The sequence below is a fragment of the Cavia porcellus genome, unplaced genomic scaffold (assembly GCF_034190915.1).
Source record: "Cavia porcellus strain 051 isolate PalLab524CR breed Dunkin Hartley unplaced genomic scaffold, mCavPor4.1 scaffold_9, whole genome shotgun sequence".
In the NCBI taxonomy this organism is placed as follows: Eukaryota; Metazoa; Chordata; class Mammalia; order Rodentia; family Caviidae; genus Cavia; species Cavia porcellus.
The window spans coordinates 85585925-85606534 of NW_026947492.1; positions in this window are offsets into that span (position 1 = coordinate 85585925).

The following is a 20610-nucleotide window of genomic DNA, read 5'->3' on the forward strand; positions in this document are numbered from 1 at the left end:
AGTAGTTTGCCTATCATTCCCTAGAATGACAACTCCTAGATTTGTAATGCTGCATACACCTATCTTGCATATGTTATGGTAATTTACTGGCTAATGATGTGTCAGTTTGGTACAGTTAAGGAATACCCAGAGAGATGATAAAACATCATTTCTTGTATGTTTGTCAGAATGTTTTCACAAAAGGTTAACATTTGAATCAATAGAATGAAAAAAGATATTCTATCACCAACTAGCAAGGCCATCCATCATCCCATCCTTTGGCATTCTGGGTAGAAAAGACAGAGGAGGAGTAAATTTGCTCGCTCTTCTCAAGCTGAGATGATTATATCACACTCCACTCTCAGATATCAGTGTTCTGGCTCCTAATTCTTTGGCTTTTCCAAAGAATTCTTTGGCTTGGATCCCTGGTTCTCAGATTTTGGATTAAAATTGAGTTATACCATGGCCTCTCCTATTCTCCAGCTTTTAGACAATCTACTGTTGGCATTTTGATTCACATTATGGCATAAAGCCAATTCCCATAATCTTTCTCACACATATATGTGATAAGGGCATATATAGTGAATATGGGAAATACTTATGAAATAAATGTTTCTATCTCTGATCATTCTTGTTTCTGTATAACTGGGTGGTGAATGTATGTATCCATAGTCTATGACTGGGATAACTGAAATTGGCAGGAAGAGGAACAGGGTGGACACCTAGCTTAAAAAAAAAAAAAAAAAAAAAAGAGGACTATACAGAAAGAAAAAGACTCCCAGAGGAGAAGCATGAAAGTTTCTGCAATTTCCCACTGTTGTCAACTTCTGTTACCTGCATCCGCTGTGTGGTATCAGTCATCAGGATCGCACACCGGAATCTCGCAGTCAGGTTGCTCGTCCTCTTGATGTTACAGAAACTGTTTCCTATAGATTTTCACTCAGAGGCAAAATCGTTCTCCAAATGGAAGCTCAATAAATCATAGGGTTAGTCTCTTTATTCTTTAGCACAAGACATCATTTTCCCATTAGGTGGACCAGCAAATGTCACAGCAGAATCAAAGGAAAGTCTTATAGACTTGGAAATCAGGAGACTTTTCATCTAGAGTCAGGTCAGATTAATCTGGAACAGCCAGCGAAATTCACTGTATCTTCACCCATGATTCAAAACCTTGAAGTTAGGATATGATGATGTGAAATATGTTACCTGGTACATAATATATATTCAGTAAATACATTATCTTTGACATGAGCAGAAAAATGACAGACTCAAAAAATTTAAATAAAGAAGGGCTTTATTAACTAAGATCAGTGTGACATTGTCCCAGAAGGCAGTCAGGGAAGTGTATGGGGAGCGGGCTGTAGGGAGTTACAAAGCAACAAACCACAAGGGAGGGGTTAAGGTCTCCACAAAAGGCAACTTCGGTGTAGTTTTACAGGGATCAGGGAGGAGAAACAAGAGCTACAGAAACCAGGGAGGGAGGGAGGGGATTACATGGTGAGTATGTTACAAGGTTGCAACTTAACTGACAATTACACAAGTTTTACAGGAAGAGAACAGGTTATAATAAGTACAGCACATTTTGGGTTTTTGAGCTTATAACAATCCCTCTTTCCCGTCCCTGACTACCTTGTACATTAAGAATGGTGTAGTATTGTAAAGGCATGCCAACAAGTAAAATATATTTTGCAAGAATTAAGAATCATTTTTATTTTTCCTGACACTTGAGGATGTTTAAAAATTGCCTTTTTTGAAATAGCATTTAAGAAAAATGTTTTTGTAAAACAACATTAATCCAATGACATTTGCCTATCACGAAAATATACCACCCACTGGGAGAGATACAGTGGAGATTTTACACAAGAGCTGGTTGCTTCCAAACAGCGATAGTGATGGTTCTGATGAATTATCTGTATCTACAGTTTGCAGCTCGTCTGTGTGCCTGCCTTTGAACTTGGGAAAGTCTTTAATCAGGCCTCTGCTTTTTGCCAAAGGGAATTTGTCTGTCAAGGAATCACTTGGTTTCTGGCTGTGCTGTGGGATTCCGTTTTATGTCCCATCCTGTGTCCTGAGGTCCCACTGATATTTACTTATTTACTTTAAATTCTCTGAGGGTGGACTCAGAGCACATTAACAGTTTGTGATATGCAGCCAGTGTTGGACTTTTATCCTCTCTTGACAATTTTGGGATCATTTAGGAATTGCTGCTGCAGATGAATATCTTGCCAGCATTACCATGAACTTCCTCTTGAATATTTCACTTTTTCAATCACAGTATAAACATCCTGAATAGGAAAATGTATGCTTGATTTTTTTCTTGTGCTTTTTTCTCCTGTATTAAACAAGAGTTGCTACCAAGGGAGATTTCTCTGAATGCAATAATGTACTACTTGTGCTAGAAAAGAGTGAAGGTTAAATTAAAGGGGTCGTTGAGGTTTGGATATTTCGTTCCTCCCATTTGAACTGGGGTTTTTTTTTTTTTTTCTTCTTTTTGCTTAATCTTTTATTATATCTTCTTATCTCTCAAGCAGAAAGTACAAAGTACAATTCCCTCTGGTTGTAATGCAGTTTTACTCTGTAGATCTTCATTTTGCCCAAAAGTATTTCAGCCTGAAACTAAAACTTTGAAAGAGAATTTTATTCATAGTAAATGGTTTACTTTTAAATTATCCACACTCTCTGTTGTGCACATTTTGGGTTTCATTGCAAGTTAACAGATATTGTCTTAGGGTAAATGAAACAGAAAAAATAATTAATGAGGAGATCCTAAAATATAAGAGAAAGATGGATGATGAACTCCCTTAAAATAAAAAATAATAATAAAAAAAAAAGGTCAAGTAGAAAACTAGAACCCAGCAAAAGTCTTGTTATTGGGAAACCCAGTCACATACTGCTGAAGAGGCTACCAGCACCAAACCTCAGAGCTGCCTGCGATGCTCTTTCTGGGCCCAGCATATTAAGCAGTAGCTGTGGAATAAAGCTATTAACATTTTGTGTGAACAATTTAATGTGGCATCTCTCTCCTTGATGGCATCTGGAGAGACAAGACAAATGCCCAGATGATAGCTTTTAGTTTCTATAAGTGAGGGAAGGATTCCCACCTGTACAACCCCAAAATGCAAGGTTCCATAAACCAAAATTTGCTTTCAAGTATTGATAGGCATAGAATGTCCAGTCATCCCATGTAACACAGGATTTACACTCGGTATGATCATTCACGTTTATGATCCCAGCCTTCTTGGGGGTTGAGTCTGGAGGGTTGCAAGTTTAAGCGCAGTCTGGGAGACTTAGTGAGATCCTGTCTTGAAATATAAAAGGGCTGTGGATTCAGGTGAGTGCAGAGGCCCTGGGTTCAGTCCCAGCACTGCAAAACAGAGTCTGCAAGTAAATACACAGCATTCATCAAGACTTGGATTTCTAAGGAGATAGAGCTGCTATACGCTTTTATTCTTTTTCCTAAGTCCAACAAATGTCCTGGGTATTGTATATATGAAAAACATATGACTTGGTGGGTATAAAAGGAAGATAGCTAGAAACTTCAGAACTGGAAGAAAAAAAGCAGTGAGTCCCCTGAGTATTTTTATGTTGGATCTAGATTTGAAGACAGCAACACTCCAGACATTCCCATGAATGCATACACTCCTCCCTCAAGGAAGCTCTACTCCATCTAACCAAAAGACCCAAAAGCACATGTCAGGGAGAGTGCACGGGAGCCTTCCCTTACACAGTTATACAGAGTTGCCTTCCTTCCAAAGGGCTGTGTTAAAGGAAGCCTAGTGTAAGCCGTGGATATTCACCACTTCCCAGAAATACACATCTGCTTCTGCTGTGGTGCTGTGACGCTGAGAGAGACCATGCAGAAAGTCAGCACGTCTATTCCAGGCTCCTTTTCACCAGGAACCAGGAATAAAGACCCCAGATAAGTCTTATTATAAATATATTAATAGGCAATGAAATAACCCTTAAACTACATCTTCCTTTATACAAATATTAACTTAAAATGGATCATAGGCTTAAACATAAAAATATAGAACTATAGAAATATAGTTACATAGAACTATAACACTACAGAAATATAGAACTATAAAACTTTAGAAATATAAGAAGATACACTCTTTAGGATCTAGCGAGTAGATTTAGAATTCTCAGCTGTGACACCAGAAGTGTGATTCATAAAAAAAGATAGTAAAATAGGTTCTTCAAAATTAAAAACTGTCCTCTGTGAAAATAGCAAATGCAAGTTACAAAGCAAAAGAAAATATTTGGCAACCACATATCTGACGTATCAGGAATACATGAAAAATTTTCAAAATTCACTCACTAAAATAAAATCCAATCATAGAATAAACAAAAGCTATGTGAAAGCATTTCACTAGAAAGATTCCTGATGATACAAACAACATGAAAAGACTTTCAACACCATTAATCACTTCAGAAAGGTAAATTCATAAATCTGCCTCATTAATTTTTGCAGAAGTGCAGCATCACCACCCACAGGTCAGGGCAGGAAAGGTAATTGTGACGGTACCAAAAAATGGAGAAAATTGTGGGAAGGTTGCACCTTAGTCAGCTAGGGCTGCTCTAGCAAAATACTACAGACAAGGTTGGTTGACAAGAGAAATGTATTTCTCACACTTCTGGATGTGGTAATGTGAGGATCTAGATGTCACTCGGTGACATCCTAGTGAAGTCTGATTTCCTGGTTTGAAGACAGCTGTCTTTTCATTGTGTCTGTATGAGATATGTGTTCTGTGTGTGGGCAGAGGAACAGAGAGAACAATGTTGCCTCTTTCACATCTAACATGGACAATAGTCCTGTAGAATTAGAGTCCCCACTTGTGTAATGCAATTTAAATGTAGCTACCTTTGGAAAGGTCTTGTCTCCGGATACAGCCGCACTGTAGATTAGAACTTCAACGCATTAATTTGAACTGGGAGGTGGGGACACGATTCAGTCTGTAACATTTGATCACCCAAGAGAATTTTGGCAAGTATGGAAAATTATGCTAGAAAACATTTTTACGTTTTCTTAAAAACACTAAAAATGTAACTGCTATAAGCCTCACTAATTGTATACCCTGGCCATATAGCCCCAAAATTAAAAACTTAAATGCATACAAAAACTCCGTGTGAATTTTTATAACAGCTTTTAAACATGTATAATGGCCAAAAGATATAAAAAAATTTTGATACCCTTTAACGGATGAATGTTACATAAACTACTGTATACTCATCCCATAGAATTGAAGAGAAACTTGCACCATGCAAAATCCCAAATAAATCTTCAGAAAATTCTGCTAGGAAAAGCAAGTCAGCCCCAAGGCAACCTATTCTATTTCATTTGTGTAACATTCTTGAAATGACAAAATGATAGAAATGGTAAACAGATTTGTGAGTTCCCCGAGCTGAGGATAGACTGAGACCTGGATGGCAGAGGAAATAGCTCCAAGGGAGCAGTAGAAGTGCGCTGGGTCCTGTCTGTCGGTCTCAAGGTTCTGATCGCTGTGTTGTACCAAGTCATTCAACATGTTACCATTACGTGAAACTGCATAAAGCACACCTGAGATTTACCTCATTATTTCTTATAACCACATGTGAATCTATAATCACTTCCATATAAAATTTTAATGAAGAAAACACAGAATTTTCCCTTAAGCAATTGAAGATTACTGAAGGAAAGGATGGAAATGGGGGAAAATCTGACAAACAAATCTCATAGTCTCACTGATCACATTATGAATCAGGAGCAATCAGTATAGGTAGAGAACATTGTGGAGCTGTGTGTAACAATATCCTTATAAACAAGCAAAAGGTCCTGACTTTAGAATTCTGCTGTGTGATCATTATGCCAGGTGTGATGGTAAATATAGGGAGAGCTCACGACAGTAAAAGATACATGCCCCCCCTAATCTCCTTCACAATGCTCCCCCTTGCTTCAAGCACACTTATCCCATGGTAGCTATACTCTCTGCAGTGGTTCTGGAAGTCTTCTCTGGTGGGTGTCTTTGCTGGGCTGTTACAGCTGCCTCCATGTCCTGAGTTGATTTCTTGGTCATCGTGACTTTGGGGAAGACTCAAGAAGCTCCATGATGCCAGATCTGGTGAACAAGGTGGAAGTGGACACACTCCGTTTCTACAGGAGCCTGCCTTTCCACTGGGAGGCATTTGGCAGCAAGACTGACTACATCCCTTGTTTGTTTCTTTGCTTGTTTGTTTTGGTACTGGGACTCAAACTCAGGACTTTGTGCTTGACAGGCAGGTATTGTGCCATGAGCTGTATCCCTGGCTTGCTACATTCTTTTAATCACTACTTATAAATTCTCTCACAAGAGAGGATTTCCAGAACTGCTTCAGAGTGGCAGGATCAATATAATAAGTGTGTTCAAGGAGAGGGGAACTATTTTGAGAGAAATAAATGCAATTTCTTTTACTGGAAAATTAATTTTAAATATTGGCCTTGTTTGATAGATACATAGATAGATACATAGATACATAGATACATAGATAGATAGGTGATAGATAGATAAACAGACAGACAGATACATTTTCATCCTTGAAAAAGAACAAAATATTGCCATCTGGAGGAAAATGCATAGAGCTAGAAATCATCATGTTATGTGAAATAAATTCAAAGAGACAAATTTGCATGCTTTTCCTAATGTATGCAGTCTGAAAAAGATGATGAGAAAGGATAAAAGAGACTGATTAGACAGATGGAAGGGAGGAAGGAGGAGGAGGAGGGAAATACAGCAGAGGGTGTAGGAGGTTGGATATAGTTAAAATATGAGATATTCATTGAAATTTATTATTTCTTAAAATTAATAGGCACTCGTATTGAAAGTGGAAATTGTGGGTCAGGAAATGGCTCTGTAAGTTACACATCTGAAATACACGCATGAGAGGGAAAGGTGGTTTTACTTCCAAAGTGGTAGTTCAAGGAGATCCATGTCCTTGTTCCCCAATGAAACATACATGACTAATGAAAACGAAAATTAAAAAGTCATATATGTTAAAAAATCATATATGTTGATCTAAGAACATAGAGCAAATGGAGACACATTTATTTCACACAGTCTACACAAGCTTGGTAAGAACGGTGAAAGCCAGTGGTGTTTAGGCCCTGTCCAGCTCCTCCCCGCTCCATCTGCTCTACTGAAGGAGGTAAAGCCAAGAACTCAGGGATGAGCTCCCAGCTCCCCCCTAATGGCTACGGTATCTTCACAAGAAAGACAGCCTTTCCCACATCCACAGCAATATGATGCTGACAAAATCCCAGGCAGGTTTGGCCAAGAAGCGAAAGGCGCCCTCTTCCATCCAGCCGCCTTCTTGCACTTGTAAGACGGAAGTCTGACTTCACGTACGACCTGCTGAGAATACTGGACCCTGCATACCCGCATTTTGCCCTTTCAGCACACAGCCCACACACCAGAGGGGTCTGGGAGGACGAGGCTGTGCTTCCTGCTGACAACTCTGCAGCTAAAGCAGGGATGGCATTAGGCAGAAGCTGTCCTTCCCTGTCTCCTATCCAAAGCTCTGAGACTTGGCTCATCGACAGAGATCTCCAAAGTGCCTCTCAAAGGAAAGTCAAGCCTCAAATCTATCCACCAAACAATGTAGATTTTACTGATAAGAAACTGAGAGGCATCATATTATCCATTGCTGATTCCTTATCGTCATGCTGTGAAATCCAGTCATGCCATTATTCTTTGTTCAGAGTGATGTTAGTCTGTTTTATATTGTTTAATTTAACATACACGAAGGTATAGACAGCTATTTTGAAGAGAAGAAGAGACATTATGGCAGCCATTGTTGATTTCCCTACCATCTGGTTTTGAAAGCCTATAATGCCTTCATTACTCTGTTCTGATCAGTTCGATTTTGTTCTGTATGAATTCATTGTATGTGAAGATATAGACAACTATTTAGAAGAAAACAAGAGACATTATGATAGCCAGTGATGATTTCCTGTCATCTTGCTTTGAAATCTGTGTCACTTGCATTGTTTTCTTCTGATCATCTTTGTTCTGTGTTGTTATGTTTAGTTTTACCCTCTTTAAAATAAAATTAAAAAAAAAAAAAGAAAGAAACAGAGGACCAGCAGTGCCCTCAAATCAGAAACATAAATATGGTCCAGCTAGCCTACCAGAGAAAACCAGAGAAAGAAACTGCTAAACAGCCTCAAACTTGACCCTAACAGAGGGGCCCAACTACTCAATGGTGCTGTCATTTGTGACCTAGGGAATTGAAAAACAAAGAAACAAACAACAACAACAAAAAAAAAAAAATAGAGCATTCACATGGCAATTAATGGAACATAACAGCTGTCCATGATCAGAGAAAGTGTCGGTTAAAGACAAGGACAGATCTGAGACAACCAGATGACTGCATAAACTATGGTCACACCCATCGTGCCGCAACACAGAAGTATCAGTGAGCAGGGAACAGCCTGCACTGAGCAGCTCAGCTGGCCCTGGACGGTAGGAGGCAACAGCGCCAGCAGCCCAGTGGATAAGCAGGAGACAGCATCTCTACCCCCTGTGCACATGAGACATCATTTCAGATGCCTGGTTTTGAGCAAAAAAATTTATAGCATATGCAAAGGAAAAGTAAGGTGGCTCAGACATAGGAAGGACAGTGGGCAACAGACACTGCCTGTGAGAAGGGCCAGAAGATGAACTTGACAGACACTTGGAGCAGCCATTATAGACATTTTTCTGTAACAGAAGGAAACTGGGCTAAAGAAGTAAACCAAGATGTGATTCACAGCACAAATGCATTGAGTAGGAACAAAGAAGCTGTGTTGGATTGAGGAAATCACACCAGATAGCAGTTCAAATCCACAAACACCCCTGAGGGAAGCCAGAAAGAGTTAAACCAGAAGAGTAGCAAAACAAGCTCTCCTGATACATATTTGTTATTCCTCCTTCCTTTAGCTTTCAGTAAGATATCATATTTCTATAAGGTAACAGCTGCAACAATGTATTCTTGGAGATATGTACATTTATATATCCCGACAATAATAGCAACAGTGAGAACCAGGAGCTACCATGGAACTATACAGGTGTAGTGTTTCTGTATCACTCTGGAATTAATCAAGCACTAAAATCTGAAGTATTTCTCAACAAGTGTTAATATATGTATGGCAAACCCTAGAGTAACATTAGAAAACAACTGGAAGAAGCAGAACTAAACAGTGATTGCACACACTCAGATATTAACTACAAAACACTTTGTAGAACAAAGGGAACCAGGAAAGGAGAAATGTAAAAAATAAAAACAGCAAGCCACATGCAAAACAAAGGAAAATGGAAAATGGAAATATGTACAAAAATTTTCACTGCAATTTTTGCTATATTTCTCAAGAGTAAAATATCTGCATGATAAATATACCTGCTGCATTGAAGTTATATTGATAGACAAGAAAAAAGTTTTTATGACATTTTGTAGTATAAAGTGAGACATGTTTAATTTTTAAAAATTTTAAGTATAATATGAATCAATAAAAGAGACATATTTTGTTTGGCCTACAAAGAATCAAGGTTCTATAATAACAAACAAATATAATGAGTTAGAAAACAACAGTATGTTAATTTCTTATTTCCAACTAATGTCACAAATCCATCAAATCTGTTAAGAAAATGTCATTTATGTATCATTCTCTATGTATTAACACTCCTTTAAGTGCTTCCCATAACTACAGAAAAAGGATTATTTCTATACATAGACACATAGTTCTCTCTTTCTGTCTTCCTCTTTTTCTGTGTGTCTGTCTTTCTCCCTCTTTCTGTCTCTCTCCCTCTCTCTCTGGTTCTGTCTCCCTCTCTCTTTGACAGTCTCTCCATGTCTCTGTCTCTGTCTCTCTGTCTCTCTGTCTCTGTCTCTCTCTCTCTCTCTCTCTCTCTCGTTCTGTCTCTTGCTGTGTGTGTGTGTGTGTGTGTGAGAGAGAGAGAGAGAGAGAGAGAGAGAGAGAGAAACAGAAGAACAGAAGAACTAAACAATTTTCCTATATGACACAGGCTTGAGATGGTGTAGTTAAGAATTTACAGTCAGAGAATATGACACTAACGATTATGCAGTTAAATCTACATTGTCCATCTTAGTATTTTTCATTTTAAATATGATTTTCTATGGATAGGGCTTTGGGCCAAACTCTGAGTGTTTGAATAATTTGGAAAATAAATTGAACACTAAACTGTTTCTTGAGCATTCAGAAGTAGTTGAAGATGTTAGAAAAATGAGAATATATGTGTGTGTGTGTGTGTGTGTGTGTGTGTGCACGTGCGCACACACACGCAAGCTCTTTCTTTTTTATAAATGATAAATCAGAGGGCTGTGGGTTGATTTTCATCCTAGATTATGTGACCCCTCAGTAGAGAAGCTTAGCCCTGAGTGCCAGGTCTCCTGGATCTTAGCCTTATGAGTTTTTATGTAGAGCAAAAATCAAAACATTGCATGAATGTCTTCTTATTGTAATCATTAGCTCAGCAAAAGAAGGTTCCTCATAGTTGTTTTATGATTTAAATTGACTGCCACTTTTTTCAAATATCTGTCAGGGTGGAGAGGTAAATAAGGCAGCACTGAGCTAACAGGATCATGAAAGAGCTCTAGGTGCCTTAGGCATAAAGGAGCTGGTTCAAGAATCAAGAATTTCTCATTTTGGTTTTCTCAATGCAAAGGCAGTATACCAATTTGACCCTCTGTTTGTGACAGAAAGCAATCCCTGCATGTGACCTAATTAGATATATCACACAGCAGGGAGTAACTGAAACTCTGAAGATTCACTGAGTTTTCGTTATGCAAGGGGTCCTATTTATGCACTTGGCAATCTAACCTGCTGGTTTAATACCCAAAGTTCACCTTTCTTTTGAGGTTTAAACTGCTTTCTTAACCTGTTACAATTTTTATTTATTTTTTATTTTATGGAAAATATCAAAAATTTAAAACAACATAATAGGGGAATAACAATAGTTAATACATTACCTATTTTTATCTTAAAAGTAGGTACTTAAAGTACAAAATATTGGCATAAAAATTCTCCAATGTTATCACAAACATTGCTTTTCAAATGGAAAATAATAGTTTAACTATCTTGTGTTTTTTTTTCTTTTATCTTCTCTCTTTTCCCCTATTCTAGTTCCTCTTTCCTTTTGAACAGTTTATTCCCACTTTATAACATTGATTGTACATTTTGGACCTTATTTACTCTTTAAATTTCTTATACCAAGGAGACAATACAATGCTTACATGTGAGTCTGATTCATTTCACTTATGAATAGGATCTCAGGTTGTATTCATCTATAAAACTCACAAGATTGTCTGTACTTATGACTGAGTAGTACTCTATCGTATAAAAAGACCACATCTTTTGGCTTCATTCCTCAATTGAAGCATCTGAGTTGTTTCCAAAATTTAGTTATTTAGCAATAATTGTGCTGTTATAAAGATTGGTACACATATAACACTTTGTTATAATGCTTTAAATTCTACTAATATAGCTAGAAGAGAAATATATGGGTTGAATAAGGCCATAAATCCTAGTTTTTGGAGGAATCTCCATATTGATTGCCATAGAGGTTGCTGAGAGAGAGAGAGAGAGAGAGAGAGAGAGAGAGAGAGAGAGAAAGAGAGAGAGAGAGAGAGAGAGAGAGAGATACAGAGAATCTATCAACCATCAGTCAAGAAAAACATTTAAAAGAGCATTATTACTGTGTTTTTTTTTTAATTCTAAGAGCGAACCTCAGAAGCATGAAAAATTAAGGTGACTTCCGTAAGTCAGTTTTCAGGAAAAAAAGGAGAACTAATAACCATACATAATATGTGGTTCGATAGCCACTGCAAAGGTTGAAAAATGGTAGGAGAAATAAAAAGAGAGGAAGAAGAGAAAGAGGAAGACAGAAAGGATTTATCCAACTTGCATGAGGCTGTGCTCAGAGCTTTCCCATTATACAACTGCAGAGAGCACCATGGACGATGTAATCTGTGGCTGCCGTGTGTCCTCTGCGTGCTACGGTTCACTCAGGGGACCTGGGTACAGTAATGGCACCTGGGATTGAACGAGCTGATTCAAATTCTTCTGAACCTGCTATAAAGTTCCATGTTTCTGTGATAGTTATGTGTCTATGTCTTTTTTCTTAAATGTGTATATGTATATATAATCAGAGCACTTTTTTATAAAATGTAGAACTTATTTACTTATTTGGAAATATAAATATAATGTTAGTCAACTGTGCAGGGAAGAATGGGTCAAATAGATAATCAAAATAACTACATTACAAGCTTGCAGGTTCTTCCTCTTCCAGGAGATTTTTGGTGCTCGTTTGATGTTTTCCTCTATTGATAAAAGAAGCACGTAAGATTTGACCTGATTTTCCTGCACTCATTTTGTTTCAGTCTATTGACAACTTAAAGTACTTCAGCAGTGTCTGTTACTCTATAACACTTTCCTATTAGGGCTTGTGTGTTGCTAAAGGTATCTGAATGAGAATGTCAACAATGACTGCAGTCAGTGCAGTGGCCAGCAGAAACACTGAAATGGCACACAGGATTTGGAGGCAGATTTATTTATGGCAGTGGGCACTGGTTGGGATCGCTACCAGAATATCAGGCCCCAGTCCCTGATGATCTAGAGCTTTTATAAAATGCACAAGCAGGAGATTCAAAGGAGGTACAAAAGCAAGACAGAACAGCCTGGCAGTTCTGATTAGCTAGCAGGGTGAGATCATTGTTTACAAGGGCAGATTAATGATCATCAGTTTATGAAGCTTGGCACAATGGTACAACCAGGCATTCTGAATGTTCATGGTTACCAAGGTTAAGAAAGTAATTACAAAGCCGTGAAGCAGTTATAGAGCTAGGTAGTTTTTAAAGAACAATTTCTCCGATGGAGACAGAACAAAAGTTTGATGGGACTTCAAAACAAGATGATATAAAGCATTAGCTATTATATTGTCTTATTTTCTTCAAAATAACTGTTCATACCATCACAGACAATAAAATCAAACAACCCAGAATAAAATCATTCCAATTAATGAGAGAAAACTTTATAAGGCTTCAAAGCAATATAATGGGGCATCATGTTTACCACATACATCTATGTATTCATACCATCAGTTTATCATGTTGTATCTTATTGGATTTTATTATATGTGATAGTATAAACAAAATTTTTATAGACAAGGAGATAATATAGAAACCATTGTTTCTTTTTCTGTTAGTTGGTTCTAAATACCCTGCAATACTTTCATTCTCTTGAATAGTTTTAGCTGTCATGTTGTGTTTGATACTATAATATAGAAGTTATACTCAAATATTTCAAGGAAAGAGACACTATGGTAGCTACTGTTATGTCAGGTTATCTTGTGGTAAAACACTATGTTGCTTAAATTGTTCTGTTCTGACCTGTATTATTATGTTGTTATGTCCTCTTTTATCCTAATCTCCTTTTTAAATTTTTTTTAATAAAAAAAGAAACATACTGAGGGACTAGTAAAAAAAATACATAAATAAAAGAAAAATTTCTCTCATACAGTTTTTCCTTTTCCTCAGTATTAAATTAGTATTTGTAGTTGTTGATCAGTGTGCTTGTCTACTTCTGGAAGGTGCATCTAATTCTTTATGAAAGGCCACAGCTGCGACATCTTGCAATGAGTTGTACAGTAGTTCCTGCCCCATCAAATACATTCATGTCCTAATCCCCAAATACTATTAACGTGGCTGTATTTAGGAAAATGGTTTTGCATCTAAAGCGAAGTAAAGAACATCAATGTACAACCTTGCCTGGCATGCACTTGTGCCGCCGAGCTAAATCCCCAGCCCCACGTTCACATTCTTACTCGAGATAGATAAGAAAAGCCAGGGCTATAAAGGAAAAAGCCTTCTGAAGAAGGAGCCAGAGTTTGGAGCTTTGTAGGCACAGCCGAGAAATGTGTGGCACTTTCAGAAAACAGAAGGAACGAATTCTTCCTGAGGGCCTCAAGAGGCAGCGCGGTCCTTCCAGCATCTCAGTTTCACACCAGGAGCCAGCAGAAACCAGGCAAGACGCTTGCATCGCTTTAAGTTCCAGCTTGCAGTAATGTGCCACAGCTGCTTCAGCAAGCTAGTGCACACCCTTATGTACACTTTATCAAAATCTGCCAATTGGTCTTTATCACAAACGGGCCCTTAGGAGATAAGATGAAACTCTGTGACACCATATTTTGCTAATCTACACTCAAATTTAAGAAACCGTTTCTGAAATGTCATTTGCTTCCAACAGAGAGTTTTTCTTTGCTCTAGAGATTGAGACTGCTCATACATATGATTTGGAAGAAGTTAAAATCTGATCTCAGCATCTGGGAAAAATGGCAGGGGCCAAGGCACACAAAACATAACATTTGATGTAACATCTCGATTGTTTCATAAAATGCATGACATTCTCCCTCCTCTATTTTTAAATTATTACATACAAATAACAATTCAACTCAATAATCGACCACACTCCCTTACATTTTCACTCATGCAAAGCTGGGCATCTCATAAATATTCATGGGAAGACTTTACTTTATACACATCCAAACTCCTTGCTTGGTAGTCTGGAGTTAGATATTTGGCACTGTTGAATGTCAAGGGCACCGCAGCTTCCTGTTGGCTATCTGCAGAAATGCATTTATAGATGCAGGTTTATAGTCTTGATTGAGAGCTCTATAAGTGATAGCATCCTTCAGGTAGACAGACAGTATCGACACAGATAGTATCCTACCTGCCACTTACTGTAGTTGTGTCATTTATGCAGACTCTTGAAGTCTGTAAGTAGCACGCCAGCAACTGTGCAACTGCGATGTTTCTGGCTGTGGGTACCCAGGAGTGTGTCTTCAAATAACCTGCACATCCTCTCAAATGCAGGCAAAGGTTAAGTAAGTGACATTTCTATTACACTGATTGACAGTTCATCATCTGAATCCCAACCCTTCTTTTTGCTGTCAGGTCCCTAAATCTACCCTTTTGTCTGTGTTTTGCAGAGTTCCTCAAATGGAAATGGGGGACACTGAAAACATTATATTCAGATGAAGTAAAAGTCCTGAGAAAAATGTTCTGATCTCACAGGCCTAAACCATAGGGAAACAAGTTTAAAAAATCTATTCCTGCCTATGTTACCTAGGTAGAAGAGGAAACGGTTTGAATTTGGGGCACTGGTAAATGCCTGGGGCTGGGCAAGATCACTGAGATATTTTTACAGAAGTGAAAGTTGCTATTGTAAAAGTTGAAAATATCTGTCATTATGTTGACTAGGAAGCTTTTTATCAAAATGCGGTTGCCTCTTCTAAGTATAAATGACTGTTTCATTTTTCAAAGCTGTATTAGGGTACTTTAGATCTTCAAATGCACAAGGAAGATGTTATTTTTTGACATAAACTGTACAATTAAATGTCTCAGTAAGTGTGAATATAATCTATAATGACATATATATGTATATATATATTTATATATATATATAGAGAGAGAGAGACAGAGAGAGAGAGAGGGAGAGAGAGACAGAAACAGAGAGAGACAGAGAGACAGAGAGAGAGAGAGAGACATAGAACCATGAGAACTGAAGTAGAAATACAGGAAATTGACAAATATGAAAGATGCATGGATTTGCGCAAGATCAGTCTTAAACAGAGGCAGGCTGATACTGCAATTTAAATCAGTGATCACCACAAGTGTATTAATGAGAATGGGAGGAATCACCCCAAAAGGAAGCCCTGGTGTGGCATAAATCCAGTTTCAAACAAGGACCTGATACATACCATTGTGGATCAGAACAGGTACAGCTATACAATGTGAAGTTAACTGGGCCCTAGATGCCATCAAGTCTACTTACTCTCCTTAGGGCAACAAAAACTGGTTTAGTTTTTCCTATTGACAAGATCCTGGGGACACAATGGTAACCAGAAATAGCATGGTCCCTACTCTTTTTCATGATATCTAGTAAATCAATGGAGTAGTCGGCACTAGGAAAGAAGGCTTTGTTTGGCTCCATTCTATTCTACTGTCTAATCCTTCCTTTTGGAATTGCAATATTTACCTTGTGCTAGAGGTAGAAATATTTAACTTTCTTTTTCATCCTTATAGACGCCCACAGGTAAAATTTTTGTCTTGAGATTCACAGAAGACTTTGGAGTTGGAAGTTTCAGCAGAGCAGGAAATTTGAAGATTTTTATAATTCATAGAACTGAACTAAACGTATTTCATGTGATAAGAAGGACATTAGTCTTTTGGGGACCAGCGACACAATATTATGATTTCTATACCAAATGTCCCACACACATCCTCAAATATTTGGAAGGTAACTGGATCATTGGAGTTCTATTCCTCTCAGTGGATTAGTCCACTAATGAGCTCATAGCTGACTTGCTGTTAGTAGATACAATGTGATGTCATGTGTGTTACTAGAGGTGTGAACTATAAGGTTGTATCCTTGTTCTTTGCTCATCCCTTCTCTCTCTACTTCCTGGCTTTCATGACTTGAACCACCTTTCTCTGCCGTGCCTTTCTATCATATTCTTTCTGCATAGGAACCAACCTACTCAAGACAGAAACCATGAGCCAAAAGAAACCTCTCCTTTAAGTTGTGAGTGTTGGATATTTTATCCTAGCAACTAGAAAGTGACTGATACACATGCCTATTGGTTATTCACACAAAATTTGTTATTACTTCATGTAGATAGCACAGTCGCTGGCAACTTGAATGCAAGAGCGAATAGATGCTATTCAGAATATTTCATGCTCAGTGTCTCTCGCACTCAGTCACTGGTAGAGAACAGCCACATTTGGACAAGGACCTAGTTATTCAGTGGGAGACACACATGAGTTTAAAATTTGAAAATTAAGGTAGACATTTTATTTATATTCCTACTAAAATATTTTCAGAATCAGGAGTCAACCTGTATAAGTGTTACATTTCTCCTGTCTTAATAGTTTCTAAATAAATGTTAGTTGAATAAATAAGGAAGATGAGAGCTCAAAAATACTTTAGCAGTGAGGGGATAGCGTGGTGTATTATAAAGTCTAAAGAATGTAGTATCTTGATTTGGGGATCTCAGACCATTTATTTAACATGTTATAAGCTCAGATTCTTATTAAGAAAATTCAAATAACAATATTCTGAAAATTGTTGGAGAAAATCAAATGAAATAATATTTTAAAGCCCTTGTTGTGAGATAAAATATTTAATAAGCACTAATTGCAATCTCTTACTAAAAGATATTTGACCTTTAGGAAGACTAAAATATTATTTAATGTAAAAGGCCCTAAAGTATCCCTATGGGTACTGACTGTAAAACAGTAAAACTTTAAAACCCAGAGGAATTTGGACAAATTAAATTTATTTGATTTCACCCAAACCATACTGAATTGGAGTCTAGGAGGAAGAGGCCTGAGAATCACACTTTCTGTTTGTAGCTCTGTAGGAATTCTGACCTGCAGTTGCCTTTAAGAGCAGTTATCCTTTTATGAATCAAATTCCCTCAATGTGATGATACCTAATTTCTCCATCTGGACACTCTGTCACTCTGGTTACCATTTTTCTGAACATAGATTGCCTTATGACTAATTTTTTATGTTATCAGTCATTCAAGAAATATGTTGGCAAAGTAACAAATGCAAAATTTTGTGGAAAGCTTTGGTCAAAAGCAAATTAGCAATTTTACTTGGTTTTAAGAAAGCCGAAGAAATAATTGTACACACACATATACATACACACACACACACACACACACACACACACACTTCTCTGAAAATATTTCAAGCTATGAATTTTATATGCTAATACTTTAAGATGGCTCTGCTATGGACAGACACATAAATAGGTTAATAGTGGGTCTTTGCATGTGGGAGATTGAGCTATTCTACCTTACAAATGATGTCTGTAATTGGTGCAAAATCAGAAACAAAACACTCAAATTACATATACTTAATTGGTCAGAAAACCAATTTTTCTTTATTTCTCACAGTGTTTGATTGATTTCCAAGTGCCTGTTTCAATTCTGTCACAACAATTATTACAATATACATGCCAAGCTGACATAAGAATTATTTTTAAAGCACTCACAACATGTATGCTTTTTCAGTTAATTCAGTGTTGTTATTTTCTCTGAGGAAGATAGGTAGACTTCCTAGTCAAAGAGGATGCAATTATAAGGTTATCAGAAGTCTGATTTGTGCCAAATTATTTCCATAGCTTTGGCTTAGCGACTTCGTGTCTTTGAATATAAATTTTCTCTTGAAATGAAATGAGATATTATCAAAAGAATTTTTTTGCCAACCTCCAGATTGATCCAAAAGATTATCTCAGTTCCCTTATAACTGGAAGCAAGAAGAATTTAGAATAAACAGAATCCCTGAAAAGAAGCTGCGCATGTTCTATTAATGAAAGAGAAAAATAGGTTGAATTTTGCAGATGTACTAAAATAAGTAATGTGATGTGAATTATTGTCTTGCAGAGGCTCAATCACAGACAACTCTGTGAGTGATTAACTAGGAGCCATCCCAACAGTAATGGCAATTGCTTTAGCAAACCCAGCCTGGTGTAATTTAAATGTGCCTGGTTTCCATGCATAACCCATCACTTGCAAAAGATACATCATCTAAAGGATCCACATGAAATATAAACCCCATCATCCAATAAAGTGGTTCTCATCAGAATTGTGATTGTGCTTTAAATCTGCATGCAGGGCCACAGAAGGAGCCAGCAGAGTATCCAGGTAAGAGGATACTGTGTGAAATTCTCCAAACACACCTGGCTCCTTCTTCTATTCAGGGAAATAAGCACCACACTATGAAACATGAGGACAAGCATAATGTGGACTCCCCAGCTGTATCCCTTGAATCCAATTAGACACCCATGCTGGGCCCTGCATGTGACATCTACTTCAGCCACATTTCCTCAGCCAGTGTATGCTCCAGTCTGTCAGCACCACTTAAAGTGTGCAGCTGTCTAGAGTTGTTCATTTCCTTCTCAGTCGCTAAAGCATCCCTTCCACCCTCACAAAGACACTGTGGCCTCCAGATAAGCTTTCTCTGCAGCCCACACTGCCCCCTCCCATCCTTTACCTACCTTCTCTTTCTCTTTCTTGTTCTCTGTTTAAGTGGAGGGTAGGGAGATGCTCACTATTTTTGAATTTAAAGAAAAAGGAAATTAGTGAGCTCTACCTGCTTACCTACCCCAATGATGAAAGGAGTTCTGCTCAGCACAGCACAAGTGCATTTCTTCTGCAGTTGTCCTGTGTTTGCTGTCCTCTTTCCATAGAGTCTCAGACACTTTGAGCCTCTGCACACAGCTTGCAAATATCCTGTCTTTCACGCAGAAAACCCAAGTCTTCTAGGTTTAGAAGGACCAGATCTAAAGGGTGCAAATGAGTATCTCTGATAGAGAACTAGAGGAGAAAGTCTGTTTGTCAGGAGTGGTTCAAGGGCAAGTTACTTGTCTTTAAGCTTCACAATTCTCATTTAAATAATATATGAACCAACTAAACTAGCAGTTTGTTGAGCAGGCACCTCAAGGTGTGAATTAGAAGGAGACGAAAATATGATTGGTTTAGGCTTTTAAAAACTCATTAAGTTTTCTTTGAAAAAAACAAAATAGCAACAAAGACACTAGGATATTTTTAATGCCTTTCTACTCCATGATGCACAAAGTGGAACGAGAGAACCACAGTGGTAGACATAACAGCATTTTGTTTTACAGTTATAAGGCATTTTTAATTAGTCATGCAGAGAATAAATGATGCTCACAGAAATGAAACCAAGGCAATTTTATTTATATAGTTTTTCCTGGAGCAAAGGCGGAAGCCATCTGGTTTAGCAGTGACTCTAGCCAGGCAGAAAACAAACCTCGGACGTGGATGTATCAGACAGCTTTCCCTCTACTAATATAAAAATTTTGATGCAAACAATTTGAAGAAGGAAGGTTTATGTTGGCTCACCGCTTCATGGGTCTCAGCCCACCCTGATGCCAAGTAAGAAACATCAGGGCGGAACAGTGTGGCAAAGAGACGTTGGTTGATCAGGGCAAGAGGCAACAGAAGACCCAGAGAGGAAAAGCCAGATGCAGTCCTCAGAGTCACAGCCCACCACCCACTTCCGCCACCTGGCTGTCACCTCCTAATGACAAATTCCGCTATACCCTCATCAGAGGGTCAGACCCTCTCAATCAGGTACTTCTCCAGGAGCCCCTCAAACCATTCAAGTTTATAATCAAGAGTAACTGGCAGAAGGGGAAAAGGGAAAAAGGAAAATAGTATGCTGGAACAGAAGAGCCACAGGCGGGCTAAGCAGAGCCAGGGCCTTCCAAGAGGAAGTTATTGGACATACTTCAAGTCCTGGCCATTTGCAAGCATTTTAACAAGGATTCTTGATTGGCTTTGAGGACTGGCTGCTTCAGACAGTAGCACGGCTTCCTGAACAGAGGACTATAGACACTAGATTGACTTTCTGAGCTGACTGTTGCACATTGTATGGGCCAGAATTCCATGTTTAGATCTAAACTAATCATTGCCTATTTGTATATTTGTTCACCTGATGATTATTGGTTTAATTTTAGAATAGTGGTGAAAATCAAAACAATGAACTATTATGTTTCCCTTTGCCTTATTAACACTCTCTATTGGAGAA